Raw genomic sequence first — 1,841 nt, 5'->3', positions numbered from 1 at the left:
CATTAACTTATTATATTCAATACTTGCAAGATTCGAGGAATCTGTGGCAATATATACCGATGCTTCGAAGTCCAAGGATGGTGTGTGATGTGCTTTTTATATTCCCTCCACAAATATTAATTATTCCTATAAACTGGAATACATATTTTCTATATTTAGTGCTGAAGCTATTGCAATCTACGAAGTGTTGACATTTTTATCACTGTCTACAATTGATTCTGCAATAATTATATCGGACTCTCTGTCTGTTTTAAATTCCTTGGTTTTGGCTAAATACCCAAGTTACTCCTCCAATTATATCATATACGCAATTAAAAAACGGATTTTAGAACTGCAAAAAGTTAACAAAAACATTAATTTTGTATGGGTTAAAGCACATATCGGTCTCGAACATAACAAGTATGTGGATATACTGGTAAACAAAAAGTGTAAAAATGCTTTGGCCAATAAACTACCTGTAAGTATTTGTGATGCAGTAGTTTATATTAGAATGAAATATCTCAATATTTGGAACGAATGTTGATCACAACATACTTATACCAACCCTTCTAGATACTTCAGTATACAAAATCAAATACCGAATAAAACGTGGTTAAAGGCATATAATTATTCAAGAAAATATATCACAACTGTAACACGTCTTAGATTTGGCCACGCCTCTTATCCCACACATCTACATAAAATTCATGTTCTCGAAAGTGATCTTTGTCAAAATTGTGGCAAAAAAGGTGATTTAGATCATATTTTTTTCGAAAGACAAAAATATAAGGATGAAACAGGTCAATTTATTCAACAATTACATGATCTTAATGTACAGGCCTCGTTTAATATCCTTAGTCTCTTAGCTAATGGAAATGAGAGAATTTATAACGCATTAGTAAAATTTCTGTCAAGTACCAAAATAGTCTTGTAGGGTCAACCATCAAAAAAATATATGTATATGCAAAATTGTGGTGAGCAACTTGGACAGTCCATAGCAAAGCAGCTGTCGGATTGAGTAGATAGCTGCTCAAGAGTTTGCTGTGGAACTTGTTTGTATGTAAATATAGATAAAAAGGAGATAATACAAAAAAGTGTTTGGAATTATATTATGTGTACCGTTTTTTGAACACACTGATGATGTTGAAAAGATGCTATATTTAATATTATCTTATTTTAATTTTAGTTCTTAAAGCATATTATTCAGCTCTTTGTTATTGATATTTTATGGACATTACGGTCATAAAATTTTGATGTAAGGTATTAGTCATGTTGCAACTGGCTGATTGACACCTAGTATATGCCAATAAAAAAATATATATAATTATGTAGGTAAATTAGCTTAGGAATTAATTTAGGTACCTACACGTTGTACACCTTATTTAGACATACCAAAAACCTATTGCCTACGGGCAGATTGTTTATTAAAGGGAACTATAAAAAAAAGTTTGTTTCCCAAGTTGATTTACCAGTTAAGTAGTAGCCAATGAAAAATACATTATATTTATTTTTATATTATCATTTAAATTTGGAGATATTGGTGTGTACGGTGATAATGGCTAAAACTGAAAACGCATCAACTGCCTCCGTGGCGCAATCGGCTAGCGCGTTCGGCTGTTAACCGAAAGGTTGGTGGTTCGAGCCCACCCGGGGGCGCAATTTTTTTTACGGCTTAATAATGCAGATTATTCAAACAATTTACAGGTTGTGAACTGTTTTCTTGTGGCACGTTTAAGATAAATATTGTAACGAGAATAACACTTGTCAGCAAGTTCGTTAATTGTCGAATTTACAGGTTAAAACTAATATTTTTTTAATTTATAAAAAAATTTTGAAAACGATTTTTGGTATTAGAAATCGTA

The 1,841-nt window shown here is 31.6% G+C and overlaps 1 non-coding gene across 1 annotated transcript; it reads left to right on the top strand.

Moving 5' to 3' along the window:
* Positions 1 to 1,561: 1,561 nt before the first annotated feature.
* On the top strand, positions 1,562 to 1,635 carry TRNAN-GUU (transfer RNA asparagine (anticodon GUU)). Its single transcript has one exon. It is a non-coding gene; the product is annotated as a tRNA-Asn (tRNA).
* The last annotated feature ends 206 nt before the right edge of the window (positions 1,636 to 1,841 follow it).

This window comes from Diabrotica undecimpunctata, chromosome 4, assembly GCF_040954645.1.
Source record: "Diabrotica undecimpunctata isolate CICGRU chromosome 4, icDiaUnde3, whole genome shotgun sequence".
NCBI classification, from domain to species: domain Eukaryota; kingdom Metazoa; phylum Arthropoda; class Insecta; order Coleoptera; family Chrysomelidae; genus Diabrotica; species Diabrotica undecimpunctata.
Note: the sequence above shows the minus strand (reverse complement) of the source record. Positions and strands in the feature narration are given on the sequence as shown.